The following is a 24343-nucleotide window of genomic DNA, read 5'->3' on the forward strand; positions in this document are numbered from 1 at the left end:
TGGGAATGTAAGCTAGTTCAACCATTGTGGAAAGCAATGTGGAGGTTCCTCAAAAAACTAAAATAGAAATACCATTTGAACCAGGAATTCCACTCTTAGAAATCTACCCAGAGAATATAATTTCTCAGATTCAAAAAGACATATGCACCCCTATGTTTACTGCAGCACTATTTACAATAGCCAAGATATAGAAGCAACCTAAGTGTCCATCAGTAGATAAATGGATAAAGAAGATGTGGTACATATATACAATAGAATACTATCCAGCCATAAGAAAGAAACAAATCCTAACATTTGCAACAACACGGATGGAGCTGGAAGATATTATGCTCAGTGAAATAAGCCAGGTGGAGAAGCCCAAGTACCAAATGATTTCCCTCATTTGTGGAGTGTAACAGCAAAGCAAAACTGGAGGACCAAAACAGCAAGCAGACTCACAGACTCCAAGAAGGGACTAGTGGTTATGAAAGGGGAAGGGTATGGGAAGGCAGGTGGGGAGGGAGGGAGAAAGGAATTGAGGGGTATTATGATTGGCACACATGGTGGGGTGGGATCGTGAGGAAGACAGTGTAACACAGAGAAGACAAGTAATGACTCTGTGGCATCTTACTACACTGATGGACAGTGACTGCAATGGAGTATGAGGGAGGACTTGATAATATGGGTGAGTGTAGTAACCACATTGTTTTTTCATGTGAAACCTTCGTAAGAGTGTATATTAATAATAACTTAATAAAAAGTTACAAAATTAAAGAAAACCTTAGGGTTAATACAACTTTATTTTAAGAGGCCCCAGAGGCAAGAAAAGAAAAGGAAGAAAAATGAAAAGATAAATTGGATTACATCAAAATTGAAAACTTTTGTGCATGAAAGGACATTATCCGTGGAGAGAACAGTAAATCCATGGAATGGAGGAGAATAATTGCAATTAACCTATCTGTTATGCGATCAAAATCCTGAGCATATACAGAACCCCTACAATTCAACCGCAACCGCCACCACGACCAAGAAGTAAACAACCTGACTGAACAATTGACAAAGGACTTAAATGGACATTTCCCCAAAGAAGTACACAAATGGTAATGAAACACAGGAAAAGAGGGTCAACATGACTAATCAACAGGGAAATGCAAATCAAAACCACAGTGACATACCACTTGAAGCTCATTAGGATGTCTGTAATCAAAAAGCCCACAATAACCAGTGTTGGCATGGATGTGAGAAAAGGGTCCCCCTGTTCACTGTTGGTGAGACTGTAAACTGGTAGAGCCACTATGGAGAATGGTGTATGGATCATTATAAAACTTAAGACTAGAACTACCATCGGATCCCGCAATTCCACTTCCAGGTATCTACCTAAAAAAAGTGACAAAAGACAGTCCAACAGATATAGAGAGTGAAACAGGTCTGCATGCCTGTGTTCAAGCAGCATTATTTGCAATAGGTCAAAGCAGATGCAATCCAAGTGTCTGTCAACAGATGACTGGTTAAAACAAAAACACGGAAAAAAACACAAAAAACTAAAAGCCAACATCCCTCCCACCCACCCCACCAGCACAAACGTAGTATATGCCTACAGGGGATTATTACTTGTGCCTTAAAAAGGAAGGACATTTTGATGCAGGCTGCAGTACGGATGAGTCTTGAAGACATCATGCTCTGTGAAATATGCTCGTCATTAAAGGACAAAGAGTGTATACATGAGGCATGCAGAGTAGACAAGTTCACAGAGACTGCAAGCAAAAAGGTGGCTGCCAGGGGTTGGGAGGAGGTGGGAATGGGGAATAAGCATATAATGGGGGTACAGAGGTTCAGTTTCGAAAGATGAAAAAGTTCTAGAGATGGATGGTGGTGATGGCTGCACAATGGTGGGAATGTATTGGAATGGCACTGCATTTGTACGCCTAAAAATGGTTGAAAACATAATCTTTGCATTACTTATTTTTGTTACAATAAAAAGGTAAAGGCATCAGGAACAAGGCAGGGATACCCACTGTCACCGCTCTTTTTCAACATAGTACTGGAGGTCCTAGCCATGGCAATTGGACAACACAAAGAGATAAAAGGCATCCACATTGGTAAGGAAGAAGTTAAATTGTCACTATTTGCAGAAAACATGATATTATACATAGAAAATCCTAAGGACTCCACCAAAAAACTATTAGAACCAATAACTGAATTCAGCAAAGTTGCAGGATGCAAAATTAATGCACATAAATCTGCCACATTCCTATATGCTAACAACAAATGAGCAGAAAGAGAAATCAGGAAAACAACTTGATTTACCATTGCATAGAAAAGAATAAGATACCTATGAATAAACCTATCCAAGGAGGTGAAAGACCTTTACTCTGAAACTCACGAGAGAAATTAAAGAAGGCACCAACAAATGGAAATCTATCCCATACTCATGGATAGGAAGAATGAATATTGTCAAAATGGCCATCCCACCTAAAGCAATATACAGATTCAATGCAATCCCTATCAAAATACCAACAGCATTTTTCAACAAACTAGAGCAAATCATTCTAAAATTCACATGGAAGCCCAAAAGACCTAGAATAGCCAAAGCAATCCTGAGAAGGAAGAATAAAGTTAGGGGAATTGTGCTCCCCAACTTCAAGCTCTTCTACAAAGCCATAGTAATCAAGACAATTTGGTACTGGCACAAGAACAGACCCATAGATCAATGGAACCAAACAGAGAGCCCAAATATAAACCCACACATATATGGTCGATTAATATGTGATAAATGAGCCATGAATAGGCAATGGGGAAAAGACAGCCTCTTCAACAACTGGTGCTGGCAAAACTGGACAACTATGTGTAAGAGAACAAAACTGGATTATTGTCTGACTCCATACACAAAAGTAAACTTGAAATGGATCAAAGACCTGAATGTAAGTCATGAAACCATGGAACTCTTAGAAGAAAACACAGGCAAAAATCTCTTGGAATATAAACATGAGAAACTTTTTCCTGGACACGTCTCCTCGGGCAAGGGAAACAAAACAAAAAATGAACAAGTGGGACTACACCAAACTAATCCTGTACAGCAAAGGACACCACCAGGAGAACCAAAAGGCATCCTACAGTATGGGAGAATATGTTTTTAATGATTTAGCCAATAAGGGGTTAACATCCAAAATATATAAAGAACGCTTATGCCTCAACACCCAAGAAAAAAATAACCCAATTAAAAAATGGGCAGAATACCCAAACAGACACTTCTCCAGAGAAGAAATGGGGATGGCCAATGGGCACAGGAAAAGATCTCCACCTCCTGCTCCTGCTTATGCTAATCACTAGGGGAAATGCGAACTAAGACCACAGTGAGATACCACTTCACACCTATTAGGATGGGCACTCTCCAAAAGACAAGAAACAACAAATGGTGGTGAGGATGCAGAGAAAGGGAATCCACCCTTATACTGTTGGTGGCAATGTAAATTGGTTCAACTCTGGTGGAAAGCAGGATGGAGGTTCCTCAAAAAAACTAACAATGGAAATACCATTTGACCCAGTAATTCCACTCCTAGGAGTTTACCCAAAGAAAACAAGATCCCTGACTCAAAAAGACATATGCACCTGTATGCTTATTGCTGCACTATTTGCAATAGCCAAGATATGGAAGCAGCAACCTAAGTGTGCATCAATAGATGAATGGGTAGGGAAGACATGGTACATATACACAATGGAATATTATTCAGCCATAAAAAGAAAAGAAATCCTGCCATTTGCAGCAACATGGATGGATCTAGAGGGTATTATGCTCAGCGAAAAAAGCCAGGTGGAGAAAGACAAATACCAAATGACTTCACTCATTTGTGGAGTATGAAAACAAAGCAAAACAGAAGGAACAAAGTACCAGTAGACTCACAGACACTGAGAAGGGACTAGTGGTTACCAAAGGGGAGGGGTTGGGGAGGGTGGGTTGGGAGGGAGAAGGGGATTAAGGGACACTACAGTTCACAATCACAATGTAGGTAGGCCACGGGGATGGTAGCACAGCAGGAGAATGCAATTAGTGACTCTGTAACATCTTGCTAGTTGATAGTGACCGCAATGGAAGGGGTGAGGACTTGATAATATGGGTGAATGTTGAACCACTGTGTTGTGTATGTGAAACCACCATAAGATTGTATATCAATGATACTTTAATAAAAAAGGAAAGAAAAAAAAGAAAAGTGAAAATAAAAAGGCAAAGGAGAATGCTGTCATAAAGACTGATATCTGGAATATATGAAACTCTTCCACAAAGGTGTGAGAAAGTTCACCCTGCCCAACTACAAAATGGTCATGACACCCACATAGGTATGTCATGCAGAGGGAAACTGAAATGGCTGATCAGTGTAAAAAGGAGCTCAATCTCATTAGCCTTCAGAGAAATGCAAACGAGGACCCTCCCCCCACCCCCATGTGATTTTACACCCACTAAAATGGCAATGTTAAGATATCTGATTATCCCTACTACTGGTGAGTTTATGGAACAATCAGAGCTCAAGCTGCTGGTGGAGTCTTAAGCTGGAAACAATATGGCTGTACCCAATACTCACCTAGCCTGTGACCTAGCAATAAAGGCCTAAAGTCCTTTAAACTCCTTGACTCCTTTAGACGCTGCAAAACATATATGCACATGTGCCAGACATTAGCATATTTGTAACATGGCTGCTTTGGTCAAGGCCTCTAAAATGGGATGTATCCAGATGTCCACGGACAAGAAAATGGATGAGTGAATTGAGGAGTGGTTCCACAGTGGCATGTGCTACAGCAGGGACGATGGAAGCACTATGGCTACGTGGAATAATGTAGGTCCAGGTAGTGACACAATGTTGCGTGGAGAAAAGGAAGTGGCAGAAAACTGCACAGAACGTGGTCCAATTTACTGTAATGCCCAGACAAGACAACAGTAGGCATCCATATTTACAAATGCATGCATGTGCCTTTACAAACACCTGGAAAACGGAGGGAGGTGGTTTACAGACAATGCTTAGGGGGATGGTTGTTCCTCTGCGAGGGGCAGTGGTGGGTGGAAAGGACCCCAGGAGGAGATTGACTGGAATTGGTAGATCCTCCTTCATCGGGAAGGTGGAGGCTGAAGCGCCTGTTCCACACTCCCGATTCCTTCTGTGATTTTCCAGAAAGATGATCTGTGAGACATCCCTCAGCAGAGGAACCGGAATCTCCCTGGCCCCAGCTCCCAGCTTCCGCCCGGAGTCAGCAGCGTAGTCCCTCCAGAGGGCGTGGCTTGGCAGAGGCCCCGCCTCCCGCATGCGCGCTGTGCCGGCCAAACGGCAACGCTCCCTCACTGGCGGCTGGCTCCTGGCTGACGCGAGGCCCTCAGGCAAACATCAGCAAGGGCGCAGTGCAGGCGGGAGGGATGGAGGGAAGGACGGAGAGACAGAGGGCCAGGGATTGGGGTGCAGGGAAGGCCTGGGGGTGGAGTATGTGTGGCGGGGGCAGACCCAGAAGGCTCCTCAGCGAGGCCAGGTGGCTGTGGAGGCAGGCAAGTGGCACTGCGTGGCCATGGTGGGGGTGGTGGGCGGGGTCTCCTTAGGTGTGAGCAGACCAGGGTGTGGAGTGGGGTCGACTAGGCCAACCTCTGAGGTGCTGTCCCCACAGCGTCCTCTGAGGCCCCAACAGGACAGGGCGAGGCCCGTGAGGGCAGGGCCGCCAGGGTGTGGCACGTGTCCGACGTCCCCGCATTCTGTGAGGGTCATGGCGGGTGCAGAGGAGCCGACTGCGTCCGTTTCCTGCCCAGCCACCCAGTGGGATGCTTCCGTCCCCAGGGGTCGTTCTGGGGTCCAGATGGTGGCGTGTGGGGAAGCCCTCCGACCTTACTGCCCCCAGGCAGGAGCAGAACGGTTTATACCCCACCCATACGGAGGGACACTTATTTTTGTCATGGCCACGGTCGGGCCCCCAGACCGGCCCTTTGTCCCTTGGGGATCGAGGGGCAGGGGTGGCCTCAGTCCCAGCACAGGGGTAAGAATCTGGCACAGGGGCCTGACACTCAGATGTCCCAGGGCAGGTGCCAGCCCTCTGTTGCAGCCTCGGGGAGTGGGTGGGGTGCTGGAGGAAGAGGCCGCCGTCACCATCTGCTTTGTCCGCTCCTGGTCCAAGGGGAGCCACGAGGACACGCACAGTCTGATCTGCGCCCCGGGCCGATGCCCAACATCCCGCACTGACCATGTCCCCATTCCTTTAACGTGTGCTTGCTTGTGCCCACAAGGTGCAGGACAAGTTGTTTCTACCACGGAAGATACCTCCAGGTGATGCCAGGTGGGAGGAAGCACCTGGAGAAAGCTGAGAAGTCCTCGAGGGAGGCTGAGGACATGGCAGCCTCTGACTCTGGCATGCAAGAGTGGAGAGAGCTCATAGGGCTGGAGGATGTCCCCGAAGGTACAGTCTATCTGACACCTTTGCCGGTACAGCACGCAGCGCAGGGATGGTGCCCCTGGGGTCACTGCTTCTGAGTCCTCCACATTGTAAACAGCAAAATCCATGTGTGTGGAAAGCAGTTTCATGTGCTGGAGGTCGCCCACCAGTTGCTCTATCCTCCCATTCCCGACCAGGATCACAGAAGCTGATACAGAAGCTTCTTGATTACAAGAGCTGATTACAGAAGCAGCTCTTCTGGCCGTCCGCAGTCGTTCTTTCTAAAAAATATCACAGGTGTGCTCTGTGGTTTATTCTGACATCACCCCTGAAAATGCTTGTAATAGTGTCTCCAGTGACATGGTCCTGGTCCCTGATCCTTTTTCATCTGACCTGCACACGCATGATTCCTTTCACATGTCTGCTTTAGAAACGTCTGTTTGCAAACAGCCTAAAAGCCTCCACAAGGGAGATATTCCTCCATGAAAACTGACTACCATGCCCTGCTTCATTTTATAATGTTTTCCACTTTTATTTCAATGCAGGGAACTCTCCAGTAACTGATGAACACGGGCAAAATGGGCCGTTTGAGGATACAGATGAGGAAGAAGATACAGGGTTATGTTTGTACAGTGTTTTCACCTGCTAGATTCAACTCAACTTGGCTCACAGAAGAAGTTTTCTCTGTAAAATCCTAGAATGACACAATTTCTTTCAAAACAAGTACCATCTATTTTCATGTCGTTACTTAATTATATTTGATGTCACTTCTCCACAGGGATGAAGTACAGAAGGATCTGGAAAGTCTTGCAGGTATGTTTAGGTGATATGTGTGGTTAAAGACAATTGTTTAGAACATTCAACTTTTATAAAGGGAATTGTTAAGTAGTGGGCCACAGGACTGGTTCTAATGCCTTTTTCTCATATATAGGGTTTCATACAAGCATTTAGTGTGATTTGAGTTCATAGGTTTCCTTACTCACCTTTTGAATTGTTGATGTGGAAAGTGAAAACGGTACTAACAATGATGGGGTCAGAATGATGGTATTATTTTATGCACATGTACATTTAATGTACTGTGTTAGAATATTGATGAGAAAAGTGTGCCCTGTTTTGTGTGCACAGATGAGGTGAGGTATCAATTTTTGATGCCAACTTTAAATTCTCTTAATTTAGTTACTTGTCATGACTTTCCAATGTTCCTTTCTATGCAGTAGCTGTGTAAATTGAATCCTCTAAGGTAACCGTCTGTTGTGATTTTTACTCTAGTAAACTGTGTAGTGGAAAACTGAAGGCGACACTCCCAGCTAGTGAGAGAAGTATAATCAGATCCCCCAAATTCTAAATTTTATATTGTCCTGTCAGGTGTCAGTTATACTATCCGTGGACAATACACTGAACAAAGAGTCAGAGTCAGTTGGTGGTTCTTTGATAGGGACCATCCTTACAAGCAAGTATGATTTGAAAGCTTTGCTCTATTTGGTAATGAGAAAATAGAGTGTTTTGTGAGTGTTTGATAAACTGTTTGTTGTGGGTGGATTCTGTATGTATGAAATATTTTTGTTATAGCACAGATCCTTCGCAATTACTGGAAAACAGCTATTGGTCATATATTCATAAGTTCAAATCATCTGCTTTGCAAAGCTTTATTTGAAGTTGTTGTGAAGTGCAACACCTAGGGATAAAAGTGTTATGTAAAAACCTCTATGAAAGTTTTTTTTGAACGTTCTTGAATTTATTTGTTTAACCTAGACCTTTTACAACCATGGCTTTTGTCTCTTTTAGTGAAATGCTTTTTGTTAAAAGCATCACTGCCGAGATCGTTTGAGAAATAATTTTCTCAGTGTGTGATAGGATTATCCTTACTTTTTTATCCTTTTGAGGGATATTTTTAAGAAAATACTTTTGTGCATTTGACCTGATGTGCTCTAGTAGTAATCCATTAATCCATCTAAACATGTCCCTGAGTTGCAGGATATTTTATAATTTTCAAAAAATTTGTCTGTCAACCATTTTCTCCCAAGGGAAATTAAAGTTTGTCTTTGAGGTCCTTTATATACATTTTGACAATGGAAAATATTTTCATTTTTATCCCCTTTTCATTATCTCTAAATTAGAAGGTGATCTGCAGATAGAGAAGTTAGAAATGGGATATAGGTTCTGGAATTATTTTACGGAAAAGAGTCAGCAAATCTTGCTTTTTGAAATGGTGACCATATTATAAATTTTATTTATATTTTTACTATTTGGAGCATAATTCTCATACAATGTTATATTAGTTTCAGGTGTACAGCATAGTGATTCTACACTTACAATGCCTGTGTTATAAATTTTAAATGTCTTTGTATATTGCTGAGGCAACATGTACCCACATTGATTTGAAAATATGGGAGCAAAATAATTTTCAACATTAACTTTTAATGAATATCTATTTCCTATATAGTTGAAATTAAGCAGGCTTTGCATGCAAAGAGAAGTTTGAAACGATTGCTAAAGCTTCTATCAAAGCCACTAACAAAAAAATTGAGCAAGTTTGGAAAATACAACAAGAATGAAGGTAAAGTTGGTGTTTTGAGCCACGAGGACTTTTGTATCAGTTTTTAGCATTCATTGGTGCAAATTATTTAAGACAAGTACTATTATATTGCATTTTCCAGTGAAAGATATATTTTGCTTGATTTTTTTTCTAAGCAGATAAACTCTTTAGTTCTGGAACCTCACTCCTTGAATGAATTGAGATATATTTCCTAGAAGCCCATAAGGATGACCTTTCTTCCCTTTCAAATACCAATTGAGCTTTCTTTCTATAAAATTAATTTATGTTCAGTCTAGACCTACACTGGCTGAACCTAAGGTAAAGGTCTTAAATAAGCATTGTTCCTGTGATAAATAGCTGTATTCAACTGTGTGGGAAATGTTAATCTTATATTATAAATAATTTGTACATTTTAGCTGAATTGTGCCCACTGCTTTGTTTTTTTCAAAGGCTTTGTTGTGCCACAGAGGGGAAATGTTTAAGTGAAATATTCCTGTTTGGAAATCTATGATAAATGGGTATAGTATCCTCATTGGTTTACTTATCATATCAGAACGTATATGTTGTCAGTAAGAAGAAATGAAAAGTAAACTGCTCTTAGAGAAAATGAACTCTTCTGGAAAATTTAGAGTGCAGTAAATCCTCATTAGTTTTCAAGAGTTGAATGAAGCCTGTGAGATAGTGTTATTCAGTTAGGAATGATACTTTTGGAATAAGAGTAATTCATTCATTTAATCTTTCTGTTTCCCATGAGACTATTTCAGCTGCAACTCCGCTGTCACTGACTTCTCCTGTTATGGTGTAAAGTGTGTCAAATCAGTTTTGTTTTGAGTAAGGCTAATTTTTTCATATCTTTAGGAAGTATGACAGTGCTCATTATTATGTTTTACAGTCAGACTCTTCATCTCAAATATGCTCAGCACTTACAGCCTTTCCTTCAGGAGTGGGATACAGATATGCAGAAACTCCAGGAACAAGAAGAAAAACTAGATGTTGGTGTCAGCCTTCGCTTTAAAATTAGTTAATTTATTGTGTCCAAGTCTCAAGTAGGGAGTAGCTCATGCAAAAATGCAGGAGAGAAGGTAGATTCCATGAGCACAGATGGGTAAAGTTGTGTAGAAGATGTAGCGATGGGAGACTGAACGTACTCCTCGGATTGCTTCTGTTTATTTAGTGAAATAGTGAGGCCACCAGTTAGGAGTTAGGGTGGTGGAGGAGGTGTTGCCTTTTGGGGGCAGGGAAGAAGGCCTGGAATTGTGTCCCGAAAGAGGACCAGTGAATGAAGTAGGGAAATAGCATTGCCACGGAGCATTAGCGGCCCGGCTGAGGTTAGTGTCATAGTGATCATGAATGTAAAGTGAGACCACTCTTGCATGGCTGTGGCAGAGCAGCTGGAGAGCTGAATTTTCCAGGGTAGGAGTTTAGCCACGCAGACTGACAAAGTGAAAAGGGGGCAAGGGTCTTGTGCAAGGGCGTAGGTGTAATGATTGACCATGGAATTGAAGCTGGGGAGGAGGAAACGTGAGGACATGAGAGTCGGGGTGGGGAAGGTGAAAGATTTGATAACCATTAGATGTTAATCCTGACAGAGTAGTGAACTATAGTAAGAAAGGGAGTGAACTACAAACAGGGAGATAGAGGTTGGATGTTGGGGGAAAATGCTGAAAAAAAATGCAGTGTAGTAGTACAGCGGTCAAGAGCCTGGACTCTGGAACCATAATGTTTGGGGTCCAATTGCGGTTGACCAGTGCTAGCTGTGAAAGCAGGGACACGTTTTCATCTCTGTACCTCAGTTTCCTCACCTATGAAAGGGGACACCATAAGAGTACCTACCTCATAGAGTCATTTTGAGCATTAAATGAGATCATACATAATAAGTTTATTTAAAGTAGTTTAGAACAGTACCTAACACACAGTTCCTATATAAGTCTTTGCTCTTATTAATATTATGTAGATGCTGCCATTTTGGGACATGACAGAGTCTGGGGTATGACTATGTACATGAAAGGCTAACGCTGGGAAGAGGGCAAAATTATTGTTGGAGGCTAGGTCAAGGAACAGAAAGGCCAGCACTATTGAAGGGGCCATCTGTGTACATATTGAAATGACCAAGAATTAAAGCATGTTTTGAATATTGTTAAGAAGGAATATTTCCTCCATGCTTACCGTTAGGAAGGATTGTCATAGAGCTTTTGCCCACTAGTGGTAAACACATTATTGGCAGGGCCATTTGTGAATTTTGAGATAAAGAATTAAAGCATGTTTTCCATATTGGTAAGAAAGAAAAACTGCCTATTCAATGGCCATTAGGTAGGATTATTATATTGTTTTTGTGTATTAGTGGTGAGCACATAATTATCTTAACTGGGTCATAAAAGCTCTTAAAGAGGAAATGTTAACAAATGTTGATTTAAAGAGTATACCTTTTAAGCTTAATGTACAATTGTTATCTAAATATTAAATGTTAGCCACACTTTATCACTTTTTTTCTTTTATATTTGCATAATCTGTTTCAAGAGCAATGGAAGCTTCTTCAACAAGCTGGAATTGTTCAGATCCAGAAACTGAAAAAAACTGTAAACATACATGAACTATTGTTAAAGGTCTGCTGTATTTGGTAGCATAATAAATTTTTATAAAACAATGTACATATAAATGTTGAAGATTGTTTCTTTCTGAGTCTATGGGAAAAGACATTCAGACTGTACATGTAAATGGTTAACCACTTTCCATTTTGAATCCATTGTTCTGGATTTAACATAATTCTGAAATTTATTTTTATTTTTAGGATTCGTTAATAGTCTTGTAGCAGTCATTTAAAACAGGGAACCATTAACTAGGAGTTTTACCTAGAAGTATACGTATCATGAAGAAAATTGATACTTCGATTGACACTTTGATCATGACTTTTTGTTCAGAAATCAGTTTTTAGGAGATCAGTGATATCTATCTATCTATCTATCTATAGATAGATATAGTAGAAAATAGGATGTCTATAAATCATTCCTGGAGGTCTTTTACTTGTATTAACAGTTATTGTTAAATATGAAGTAGGTCATCGTAATTAGTGAAGGCTGCTTTTATATTCAAGTGTAATATTTGCTTTTAGAACATTAATGACCATTAATGACTTTCTATGCAAACTTATAACCCTAAGAGAAGGTTGAAATGTGTAACAGAAGGAAAAAGCCAGAGGAGGGCTAAAGGTTTGTGAATTGACAATGATCCGTGACGTTTGCACATTAGCAAATTGTGCTGAGTGACACTTTGCGCAGATGTATATACTTATTCACGAGGTGATGGAATCCTATACGTTCCCTTTCTTTTCTTTTTCTTTTTGGTGGGGGTGGGGTGGGAAGGTGTTCTTTTTACTGATTGCCTTGTTCAAATGCATGTTAATATGTCACTCTTATTAAACTACTTGAGTTGGTGTAAGTAAACTAGCAAAAGAGTTTTGAAATAAATATTCTTTAAAGGATTTCAGAATTTTGTATATACAAAATACTTAGCTTAAAATTGTTTCCAAGTAGAGAACAAGTGTTGCTCTAATGCTCCTTGAGAACCATTTATTAATTGGTGTGAAGATTTGATAAAGTACCAAAGAAGAATTCTTCCAAAGGTTATTACCAAATGCCAGCACTCAGAGAATGAACTGTTTAGTATTGTCTTTGACTCCTCCGAGTCCTGTATCCTTCCCATCCAGTTATGACCAGGCCCTGCAGTGTTTACCTCTGCACCTGTACTTGAGCTGCTTTCTTTGAACTCCCACTGCCGCTGACCCAGTTCAGGACCTCATCATTCTCTGCTGGTTCTACTAAAACTCTTATCTGATTGTTCTCTTCTCCAATCCACCCTTCACAGTTCTGCAATATGATCTTCTAGAATGTACGCCTTCCCTCCTGAAAACCTGCCATTAGCTGCCCATTTTAAATTCTCAGGTATTCAACGTGTGCCCCATAACAAGACTCCCTTCGTACTCTCAATGCTTACACCCCTTCTTCCCTCCCAGGCCTCCAGATGAGTTGCTTTCTCTGAACTAACCTACCATTACTTCCTTGCTTTGCTTATGCTCCGCCCCTAGAATACTTTCCAGTTCCCCTTTTCTTTATCTGCTGAAATCGTATTCTTTAGCCAATAAATCAGAATCAGCCTTACTTCCCACTACGTAGTCACAGCCAGTTGTTTCCTTAACTGTCATAAAGTTTTCATGTCATTTTTACTTACATGTTATCTATTCTCACTGGAACAAGGAAGAGGCTGTGTATTCATTTTCAGATTCCTCCACAGCATTTAACAGAGTCCTTTTTATATAGGACACACTAGATCACTATTTGTGGAATGAGTAGTAGAGAGTTAGAACAGGAGTTTGTTTTTCATGACTTAAAAATGTCATTATTACAGATCATTTTGTTCCCTCCAATGGAGGGAATAAATAGATTATTAGCCATTATAAGTGCGTTGGTTGTTACCTGATGTTTAGAAAACCTGATAAAGAGCTTTGAAGTCACAGTGTTTCATTCTGTGGGACTGTCAGTGTCTTTCTTTCTTTGCTCCACCTTCACCTTAACTGTTCATTAACCTGCTGTTTCGAGAAAGTGTACTACTGTTGTGCCTCTATGATAATAATACTTGACTCAAATGTGACATTTAAAAAGTTTCTTAAGTGGGCATTTTGATCTGCATGTATTAGTTATAATACATTTGTTTAGAATAAGTAATGCACATCCTTTGGATACTAAGAGTGGTTAGTTTTGAAGTTTAATTGTACATATTTAGAATGTGAGATGAAAAGTGGTAGTTTGTAACTGAGCTAAGCTTTTTTTTTCAGACTATGGAGGACTTAGAGAAGGATCATGAGCATCTTCTTGCTAGTGAACAAGGTGAAATTAGAGAAGAAATGGATAAGTTTAAAAACAATATTCTTATGGAAATTGTAAGTACTATATATTTAATATTAAGAACTAAGGAAGGACGTGAGACTTGGGGTATTTTGTTTGCTGAAATACATATAACAATTACCAAAATAATGTGCAAACGTTTAATATTTACTTTCCTGAAACAGCAAGAGTTTGAGCTGGCAGTTGCTCAGTTGTTTCTTCTACTCTTGTTAATGAGTTGACTTTGAAGATAGAACTGGAACCTAGTTTATATGACACACATGTACCATCCGCTACACTGAACCACATTATAGTGCTTTAAAGGTTTCTAGTTGAAGTCTGCACATCTTGTTCATCGTAGCTTGTCTGTTAAGTTGCAAAACCCCCTTTCTGTGTAAAAAAAACCTCAAAAAACCTGAACAGTGTATGGGTAACAGAACTCCCCAGTTATATGTATCAAGCTTTCAGCCCTTTGTTAGTAGTGACTTTTTCTTTTTTTGAGCAGGCATCTCTCATATTTATTGATCAAATGGTTGTTAACAACAATAAAATTCTGTATAGGGGACTCAATGCACAATCATTAATCCACCCCAAGCCTAATTCTCAACAGTCTCCAATCTTGAAGCATAACAAAAAAGTTCTTACATGGTGAACAAGTTCTTACATAGTGAATAAGTTCTTACATGGTGAACAGTGCAAGGGCAGTCATATCACAGACACTTTCGGTTTTGATCACGCATCATGAACTATAAACAATCAGGTCAAATATGATTATTCATTTGATTTTTATACTTGATTTATATGTGAATCCCACATTTCTCCCTTATTATTATTATTATTATTTTAAATAAAATGCTGAAGTGGTAGGTAGATGCAAGATAAAGGTAGAAAACAATTTAGTGCTGTAAGAGGGCAAATGTAGATGATCAAGTCTGTGCCTATAGACTAAGTATTAATCCAAGCTAGACAAGGGCAACAAAACATCCACGGATGCAGAAGATTTCTCTCAAAACAGGGGGGGTGAGGTTCTAAGCCTCCCCTCTGTTGATCCCCAATTTCTCACCTGATGGCCCCCCTGTGACTGTGCCTGTCTTAGGTTGTTCCTTCCTTGAGGAATCTTACCTGTCTCTGGCTTATCAGCCATCTTCCGGGGCCATACAGGGAAATGTAAAGTTGGTAAGTGAGAGAGAAGCAATATTCTTTGAAAAGGTTAGCTTTTTACTTCTTTGCAGATTTATGCCCTGTGGCTTCTATGCCCAGCATTTGTCTTGATGTATCTTTACCACTTGGAAGAATTATGATACTAGGTAATTTTCGATATGAGGCACGGATTCTACTAAAGGGCTGTAAATAGGAAGGAAGAAGAAAAGCTATAGAGGTAGCAGACGGAAGAAAACATGGAAAGATTGATTATTTCTTTGACATAACTTCTTGTAGAGTAACATAAGCATGTATAGGTTTTAACAAACTACTAATTAAATTGCGTACACACATTAACAGAATAGGAATACAGCTACATAACAAAAGCAGACCTACAATTACCAGCCATATCCAGTGAAACCAAGAAAACCAGTTAGGTACCCTAGGCATTTGTGAAAACTTATCAATGATATGATGGATATTGTCTAACTGAATTTGAATAGTTTGAGAAAAATCAGACAAATTAAAACAACACATTCCTGGGAACTGTTCACATCCCATATGTTCTTTTAACAGTAGGTAGTCTATAGTGACACGATTTTGGAGCACTGCAACTTGCACTTCTCCTAATTCTTGGTTGAGTTCCGACAGTATAGATCCAGTCAAATTTGCTGTTTTACTGTATGCACTGGCCAGCTTAGATATCTCCCTCTTCACTCCAATGGCAAGTCCAAGAACTGGTGGGATTAATGGAGCTACAACTGCAACAGCGCCAGGATCTTTGTTGAAGTTTTTGATGATCATCTTTTGGAATGACTCTTCCAGAGGATGTTGATGTTGGAAGTTCTTCTTCATATCATATCTTAATTTGTTTTCTGGGTAGCCAAATTAGGCTTTGATCCTCTGTATAAATACAAACAAACACTTTGCCCACACTTTGATATGACCTTTATACCATTGTGAAGAACCTATTGGAGATCACCACACAGGAACTGCTTTTTTTTTTAAGAGAAAGGAATATTATCAGAAAAATGTACTTCCATAGCTGATCATCTGATACCCTTTAAAAGATCAAAATTAAGGATATGTAAAGCATGCATTAATCGTTGATTTGCAGTTAGTTTTATCCTATCAGGGAGTAATCCCCCTTTTCTTTCTCTTTTTTTTTGTTATCATTAATCTACAATTACATGAAGAATATTATGTTTACTAGGCTCTCCCCTACACCAAGTCCCCCCGACAAACCCCATTACAGTCACTGTCCATCAGCATAGCAAAATGTTGTAGAATCAGTACTTGTCTTCTCTGTGTTGCACAGCCCTCCCCTTTCTCCCACCCCCCACATTATGCATGCTAATCATAATACCCCCTTTCTTCTTCCCCCCCTTATCCCTCCCTCCCCACCCATCCTCCCCAGTCCCTTTCCCTTTGGTACCTGTTAGTTCATTCTTGGGTTCTGTGATTCTGCTGCTGTTTTGTTCCTTCAGTTTTTCCTTTGTTCTTATACTCCACAGATGAGTGAAATCATTTGGTATTTGTCTTTCTCCTCTTGGCTTATTTCACTGAGCATAATACCTTCTAGCTCCATCCATGTTGTTGCAAATGGTAGGATTTGTTTACTTTTTATGGCTGAATAATATTCCATTGTGTATATGTACCACATCTTCTTTATCCAGTCATCTACTGATGGATACTTATGTTGCTTCCAATTCTTGGCTATTGTAAATAGTGCTGCGATAAACATAGGGGTGCATCTGTCCTTTTCAAACCGAAGTGCTGCATTCTTAGGGTAAATTCCTAGGAGTGTAATTCCTGGGTTAAATGGTAAGTCTATTTTGAGCATTTTGATGAACCTCCATACTGCTTTCCACAATGGTTGAACTAATTTACATTCCCACCAGCAGTGTAGGAGGGTTCCCCTTTCTCCACAACCTCACCAACATTTGTTGTTGTCTGTCTTTTGAATGGTAGCCATCCTTACTGGTATGAGGTGATATCTCAGTGTGGTTTTAATTTGCATTTCTCTGATAAGTAGTGATGTGGAGCATCTTTTCATGTGTCTGTTGGCCATCTGAATTTCTTTTTTGGAGAACTGTCTGTTCAGTTCCTCTGCCCATTTTTTAATTGGATTATTTGTTTTTTGTTTGTTGAGGTGGGTGAGCTCTTTATATATTTTGGATGTCAAGCCTTTATCAGATCTTTCATTTACAAATATATTCTCCCATAATGTAGGGTACCTTTTTGTTCTATTGATGGTGTCTTTTGCTGTAGAGAAGCTTTTCAGCCTAATATAGTCCCACTTGTTCATTTTTGCTTTTGTTTTCCTTGCCCGGGGAGATATGTTCAAGAAGAGGTCACTCATGTTTATGTCTAAGAGATTTTTGCCTATGTTTTTTTCTAAGAGTTTTATGGTTTCATGACTTACATTCAGGTCTTTGATCCATTTCAAATTTACTTTTGTGTATGGGATTAGACAATGGTCCAGTTTCATTCTCTTACACGTAGCTGTCCAGTTTTGCCAACACCATCTGTTGAAGAGACTGTCATTTCCCCATTGTATGGCCATGGCTCCTTTATCAAATATTAATTGACCATATATGTTTGGGTTAATGTCTGGAGTCTCTAATCTGTTCCACTGGTCTGTGGGTGTGTTCTTGTGCCAGTACCAAATTGTCTTGATTACTGTGGCTTTGTAGTAGAGCTTGAATTTGGGAAGCAAGATCCCCCCTGCTTTATTCTTCCTTCTCAGGATTGCTTTGGCTATTGGGGATCCTCTGTGTTTCCATATGAATTTCAGAACTATTTGTTCCAGTTCATTGAAGAATGCTGTTGATATTTTTTCTAATTTTGATATCATTAATGTATAATTACTTGAACAACATTATGGTTAGTAGACTCCCCCTATTATCAAGTCCCCCCCACATACCCCATTACAGTCACTGTCCGTCAGTGTGGTAAGATATTATAGAATCTTTACTTTTCTTCTCTGTATATACTGCGTTTCCCAGTTCCCCTCCCACCCACCCCCATGCTACATTATGTGTGCTAATCGTAATGCCCTTTTTTCCCTCTTGTTCCTCCCTTCCCACCCTTCCTTCCAGTCCCTTTCCCTTTGGTAACTGCCAGTCTATTCTTGGATTCTGTGAATCTGCTGCTGTTTTGTTCCTTCAGTTTTTTTCTTTGTTCTTGTACTCCACAGATGAGTGAAATCATTTGGTACTTGTCTTTCTCTGCCTGGCTTATTTCACTGAGCATAATACCCTCTAGCTCCATCCATGTTGTTGCAAATGGTAGGATCTGTTTTCTTCTTATGGCTGTATTGTATTCCATTGTGTATATGTACCACATCTTCTTTATCCATTCATCTACTGATGAACACTTAGGTTGCTCCCATATCTTGGCTATTGTACATAGTGCTGCGATAAACATAGGGGTGCATCTGTCTTTTTCAAACTGGGCTCCTGCATTCTTAGGGTAAATTCCTAGGAGTGGAATTCCTGAGTTAAATGGTATTTCTATTTTGAGTTTTTTGAACCTCCATACTGCTTTCCACAATGGTTGAACTAATTTACATTCCCACCAGCAGTGTAGGAGGGTTCTTCTTGCTCCACATCCTCGCCAACATTTGTTGTTGTTTGTCTTTTGGATGGTAGTGATCCTTACTGGTGTGTGGTGATATGTCATTGTCGTTTTAATTTGCATTTCTCTGGTGAGTAGCGATGTGGAGCATCTTTTCATGTACCTGTTGGCCATCTGAATTTCTTGTTTTGAGAAGTGTCTGTTCTGCTCCTCTGCCCATTTTTAATTGGCTTATTTGCTTTTTGTTTGTTGAGGTGCATGTGCTCTTTATGGAATTTGGATGTCAACCCCTTTTCGGATATGTCATTTATGAATATATTCTCCCATCGTGTAGGATGTATTTTTGTTCAACTGATGGTAGCCTTTGATATATGGCAGATTTAAGTTTGATATAGTCCCACTTGTTCATTTTTGCATTTGTTTCCCTTGCCCAGGGAGATATGTTCATGAAGAAGTTGCTGATCTTTATGTTCAAGAGGTTTTTGCCTATTTCTTTTCCTTAGAGTTTTATGGTTTCATGACTTACGTTCATGTCATTGATCCATTTTGATTTGCTTTTGTGTATGGGGTTAGATAATAATCCAGTTTCATTCTCTTATGTGTAGCTGTCCAGTTTAGCCACGAGCTGTTGAAGAGGCTGTCTTTTCCCCATTATATATCCATGGCTCCTTTGTCATATATTAACTGACCATATAAGCCTGGGTTTATATTTGGCCCCTCTATTCTGTTCTCTGGTCTATGGGTCTGTTCTTGTGCCAGTACCAAATTGTCTTCATTACTGTGGCTTTGTAGTAGAGCTTGAAGTCAGGGAGCATAATTCCCCCTGCTTTATTCTTCCTTCTCAGGATTGGTTTGGCTATTCAGTGCCTTTTTTTGTTCCATATGAATTTTAGAACTATTTGCTCTAGTTCACTGAAAAATGCTGTAGGTATTTTGACATGGATTGCCTTGACTCTGTAGATTGCTTTAGGCAGGATGGCCATTTTGACAATATTAATTCTTCCTACCCAAGAGCATGGTATGAATTTTCATTTATTAGTGTCCTCTTTAATTTCTCTTAAGAGTGTCTTGTAGTTTTCAGGGTATAGGTCTTTAACTTCCTTGGTTAGGTTTTTTCCTAGGTATTTTATTCTTTTTGATGCAAATGTGAATGGAATTGTTTTCCTGATTTCTCTTTCTTCTGGTTCATCATTAGTGTGTAGTTACACAACAAATTTCTGTGTATTAATTTTGTATCCTGCAAGTTTGCTCAATTCAGATGTATCTAGTAGTTTTGGAGTGGATTCTTTAAGGTTTTTTATGTGCAATACATATCATCTTCAAACTGGGACAGTTTGACTTCTTCCTTACCAATTTGGATGCCTTTTATTTCTTTGTTTTCTGATTGCCATGGCTTGGACCTCCAGAACTATGTTGAATAAAAGTGAGGAGAATCGGTATCCTTGTCTTGTTCCTGATCTACTTCTCACTGTTAAGCATAGTGTTGGCTGTGGGTTTGTCATATATGGCCTTTATTATGTTGAGGTACTTGCTCTCTGTACCCATTTTGTTGAGAGTTTTTATCATGAATGGATGTTGAATTTTGTCGAATGCATTTTCAGCATTTATGGAGATGATCATATGGTTTTTGTCCTTTTTGTTGATGTAGTGGATGATGTTGATGGATTTTTGTATGTTGTTCCATCCTTGCATCCCTGGGATGAATCCCAGTTGATTATGGTGTATGATCCTCTTGATGTATTTTTGAATTCAGTTTGCTAATATTTTGTTGAGTATTTTTGCATCTATGTTCATCAAGGATATTGGTCTTAATTTTCTATTTTTGTGGTGTCTTTGCCTGGTTTTGGTATTAGAGTGATGTTGGCCTTGTAGAATGAATTTGTTAGTATTCTCTCCTCTTCTACTTTTTGCAAAACTTTAAGGAGTACGGGTATTAGTTCTTCACTAAATGTTTGATAAAATTCAGCATTGAAACCATCTAGTCCATGATTTTGTTCTTAGGTAGTTTTTTGATTAACAGTTCAATTTCTTTGCTGGTAATTAGTCTATTCAGATTTTCTGTTTCTTCCTGGGTCAACCTTGGAAGGTTGTGTTTTTCTAGAAAATTGTCCACTTCTTCTAGGTTATCCAGTTTGTTACCATATAATTTTTCATAGTATTCTTTTATAATTCTTTGTATTTCTGTGGGGTCTGTATTGATTTTTCCTTCGTCATTTCTGATTCTGTTTATGTGTGTAGACTTGCTTTTGTTTTGATAAGTCTGGCTGGGGGTTTATCTATTTTGTTTATTTTCTCAAAGAACCTGCTCCTGCTTTCATTGATTCTTTGTATTGTTTTATTCTTCTCCATTGTAGTTATTTCTACTTTAATCTTTATTATGTCCTTCCTTCTACTGACTTTGGGCCTCATTTGTTCTTCCTTTTCTAGTTTCATTAATTGTTAGTTTAGACTGTTCTCTTGGGATTGTTGTTCTTTCCTGAGGTAAGCCTGTATTGCAATATATTTCCCTCATTGCACGGCCTTTGCTGCATTCCACAGATTTTGTGGTGTTGAATTATGCTTGTCATTTGTCTCCATATAGTGCTTGATCTCTGTTTTTAATAAGTCATTGATCCATTGATTATTTAGGAGCATGTTATTAAGCATCCATGTGTTTGTGGGCTTTTTCATTTTCTTTGTGTAATTTATTTCTAGTTTCATACCTTTGTGATCTGAGATGCTGGTTGGTACAATTTCAATCTTTTTCAATTTATTGAGGTTCTTTTTGTGGCCTAGTATATGATCTGTTCTTGAGAATGTTCCATGTGCACTTGAGAAGAATGTGTATCCTGCTGCTTTTGGATGGAGTGTTCTGTAGATGTTCGCTACATCCTTCTGTTCTAATATGTTGTTCAGTGCCTCTGTCTCTCTACTTATTTTCTGTCTGGTTGATCTGTCCTTTGGAGTGAGTGGTGTGTTGAAGTCTCTTAAAATCAATGCATTGCATTCTATTTCCCCCTTTAATTCTGTTAGCATTTATATCTTTTTACATCCCTTCACTTTCAGACTGGTTATGTCTTTGGGTTTGAAGTGAGTGTCTTGTAGGCAGATTATAGAAGGGTCTTGCATTTTTATCCATTCAGTGACTCTGTGTCTTTTGATTGGTACATTCAGACCATTTACATTTAGGGTGATTATCAATAGGTATGTACTTATTGCCATTGCAGGCTTTAGAGTCATGGTTACCAAAAGTTCAAGGGTAATTCCCTTACTATCTCACAGTCTAATTTAACTCACTTCATATGCTATTACAAACACAACCTAAAGGTTCTTTTTTTCCCTCTTTTTCTTCCTCCTCCATTCTTTCTATGTTATGAATCATATTTTGTACCCTTTGTCTATCCCTTGGGTGACATCTATTTAGCCTTAGGACTACTTTCATCTAGAGCAGTCCCTTTTAAATACCCTGTGGAGTTGGTTTGTGGGAGGTAAATTCTCTCAGCTTCTGCTTATCTGAAAATTGTTTAATCCCTCCTTCAAATTTAAATGATAACCTTGCCGTGTAGGGCATTCTTGTTTCAAGGCCCTTCTCTTTCATTGCATTAAATATATTTTGCCACTCCTTTCTGGCCTGTAAGGTTTCTGTTGAGAAGTCTGATGATAGCCTGCTGGGTTTTCCTTTGTATGTGATCTTTTTTCTCTCTCTAGCTGCTTTTAACAGTCTGTCTTTATCCTTGATCTTTGCCATTTTAATTATTATATGTCTTGATGTTGTCTTCGTTGGGTACCTTGTGTTGGGAGATCTATGCAACTCCATGGCTTGCGAGATGATCTCCTTCCCCAGATTGGGGAAGTTTTCAGCAATTACCTCCTCAATGACACTTTCTATCCCTTTTTCTCTCTCTTCTTCTTCTGGTACCCCCATAATACAAATATTGTTCCTTTTGGATTCGTCACACAGTTCTCTCAATATTGTTTCTTTCTTAAAGATTCTTTTTTCTCTCTGTGCCTCACCTTCTTTGCATTCCTCTTCTCTAATTTCTATTCCATATGCTATCTCTTCTACTACATCTCATCTGCTTTTAAATCCCTCCATTTTTATGTTTCATTTCAAATATGGAATTTCTTCATGATTGAATCTCCATCTTAAATTTGTTCCTGAGTTCTTGAATATTTTTCTGTACCTCCATAAGCATGTTTGTGATTTTTATTTTGAACTCTCTTTCATAAAGATTGGTGAGTTCAGTTTCATTTGGCCCTTTTTCTGGGGTTTGTGAGATTTTGGTCTGAACCATGTTCTTTTGACATTTCATATTTCTGTGTGGTGCCCACTAGTGCCTAGAAGCTCCAGTCTCTGGAGCTGCTCAGACCCTAGAGTGAAGTTGGGGGTCGTAGAGGAGTGGAGCTGGTGCCCTGGGGGGAGGGAAGATCTGTTTCCTGATTCCTGTCTGTGGTGCCTGTCTCCAGTGTCAGAGCCAGTGGGCCAAGCACACAGGTGTCAGCCTCTGTGTTTTGCGTCTCTAGCTGTTTGTAGGCAGAGCCTCCCTGTGGCTTGCTGATGCCAGCACGGTGACTGCCGGAGTACTAGCTGGCTAGAAGGAAGGTGCAGCAGGCTGCGTGTCACAGTGGGAGGCCTCGTAGCTGAGTAGGCAGCCAGGGGGGTGGAGTGCCTGAAGCTCCTCAAAGTTCCCAACCAGCTGGGAGGATCTTTCTCAGACAACTTCTTCCAGCTCTCCCTTCCCCCGTGCAGCAAGCTCCATGTAAACCCCACCCCTTCAGCAGCCCTCTCACTGCTAGGAACCCTCTCAGACTGCCTGCCTTTCCTCTGTCTCAGAGCAGCCAGATGTGGATCCCGTTCTCCACAAACAGCCAGAATCTCAGTCTCTCAAGCATTCTGCCTGTCCTAGCTCCCCAATGTCCAGAGCACCACACAATATAGGTTTTTGCTCACAATGCAGATCTCCAGGGCCAGGTGTTTAGCAGTCCCAGGCTTCCACACCCTCCCTGCTCTGTTTCTCTTCCTCCCGCTGGTGAGCTAGGGTGGGGGAAGGGCTTGGATCCCACCAGATGAAGGCCTCTGTATGTTACCCTGTTTCATGAGGTCTGCTCTGTTCATGAGGTATGCATGCAGTCTGGTTCAACCTTCCTTCTTGTTGCTGTTTTAGGGTTAGTTGTATTAATCAACTATATTTTTGTACTGTTTGTGGTTTTGTAAGGAGTTCTCCATCTCACCTCTCATGCTGCCATCTTGAATTTCTCCTACTGTTGGTATTTTGATAGGGATTGCATTGAATCTGTAGATCGCTTTAGGCAGGATGGCCATTTTGACAATATTAATTCTTCCTACCCAAGAGCATTGGATGAATTTCCATTTATTAGTGTCCTATTTAATTTCTCTCAAGAGTGTCTTGTAGTTTTCAGGGTTTAGGTCTTTCACTTCCTTGGTTAAGTTTATTCCTAGGTATTGTATTCTTTTTGATGCAATTGTGTATGGAGTTGTTTTCGTGATTTCTCTTTCTGCTAGCTCATCATTATTGTATATGAATGCAACAGATTTTTGTCTATTAATTTTGTATCCTACAATTTTGCTGAAATCAAATATTAGTTCTAGTGGTTTTGGAGTGGATTCTTTAGGGTTTGCTATGTACAATATCATATCATCTGCAAACAGGGACAATTTGACTTCTTCCTTACCAATCTGGATGCCTTTTATTTCTTTCTGTTGTCTAAATCCCGTGCCTAGGACCTCCAGTACTATGTTGAATAAGAGTGGGGTGAGTGGGCATCCCTTTCTTCTTCCCGATCTTAGGGCAAAAGCTTTCAGCTTCTTGCTGTTATGTATAATGTTGGCTGT

General features: G+C 39.9%; 1 protein-coding gene across 7 annotated transcripts in view; it reads left to right on the forward strand.

The window, feature by feature from the left end:
• Positions 1–12226, forward strand: part of SMARCA1 (SNF2 related chromatin remodeling ATPase 1) — a 284916-nt gene extending 272690 nt beyond the window's left edge. For 2 of the 7 annotated variants that reach the window (XR_012127463.1, XR_012127466.1), the window contains 2 exons: positions 6233–6402; positions 6924–12223. The gene's annotated coding sequence lies outside the window, so the exon portion shown is untranslated. Of the gene's footprint in view, positions 1–6232; positions 6403–6923 lie in introns of all 7 variants that reach the window. The other 5 variants (XR_005060978.2, XR_012127462.1, XR_012127465.1 and 2 more) reach the window with 5 other exon arrangements.
• Positions 12227–24343: the final 12117 nt, after the last annotated feature.

Source organism: Manis javanica, chromosome X, assembly GCF_040802235.1.
Source record: "Manis javanica isolate MJ-LG chromosome X, MJ_LKY, whole genome shotgun sequence".
Classification (NCBI taxonomy): Eukaryota; Metazoa; Chordata; class Mammalia; order Pholidota; family Manidae; genus Manis; species Manis javanica.